Source organism: Dipodomys merriami, unplaced genomic scaffold (genome assembly GCF_024711535.1).
Source record: "Dipodomys merriami isolate MVZ:Mamm:240054 unplaced genomic scaffold, mDipMer1.0.p SCAF_167, whole genome shotgun sequence".
In the NCBI taxonomy this organism is placed as follows: domain Eukaryota; kingdom Metazoa; phylum Chordata; class Mammalia; order Rodentia; family Heteromyidae; genus Dipodomys; species Dipodomys merriami.
This window is the reverse complement of record NW_027203015.1, coordinates 2,386,065-2,386,740: the sequence shown is the minus strand read 5'-3', so window position 1 is coordinate 2,386,740 and position 676 is coordinate 2,386,065. Positions and strand designations below refer to the sequence as shown.

At 28.7% G+C, this 676-nt stretch overlaps 1 pseudogene; it reads right to left on the bottom strand.

The window, feature by feature from the left end:
• Positions 1 to 362: 362 nt before the first annotated feature.
• Positions 363 to 462, bottom strand: LOC138828894 (U6 spliceosomal RNA; annotated as a pseudogene).
• Positions 463 to 676: the final 214 nt, after the last annotated feature.

The window sequence follows — 676 nt, the reverse complement described above, 5'->3', positions numbered from 1 at the left end:
ACAATATCCATAATCTATTTCATTCGCTCCTATATATAATACTTTGAATTCTACATTTTTATATAATGTATAGTTTCATTAATAAATGTGTCCTTTCAGATTGCATTCCATATAGAAGAAGTTTAAGATTCCTTTTTTTCCTAGGTCCTTATATTATTTTATTTCTTTGGGATAACATGACAATGTTATCTAATTTCAAGTTTTGTAAAGATTATGCTATGTAAAGGCCTTTCTAAGGTGAAGATTTAATACACTGATGTAAAACTAACCTTTAATTCTATGAATTGCATGTATTGTTACACTTGTATTTTTGTAATCAACTTTTTAATAACTGTTTTTATATTTCTTGCATCAGAAGAATGAAAAATATGGAATACTTCACAAATTTTCATATCATCCTTGTGCAAGTGCCATGTTAATCTCTGTGGTATTGTAATTTGGGTAGACCTGCTGCTGAAGCATGTAGTACCCTCTAAATTTAAGTACTTAATGATGCAATCTTTATACAGGCATATATCCATGGTTGCCTATTTGTAACAAGGAACCCTTATTGTTCCTTAAAATGCGATTGATCTTGTTTCTCTAAAATTCTGTGTATAGTGGAAAAGCTTATATCATTTGGTCGATTGCTCATATTTACAATTTTTTTGTCAATGACTATTTTGTCGTTTTCATT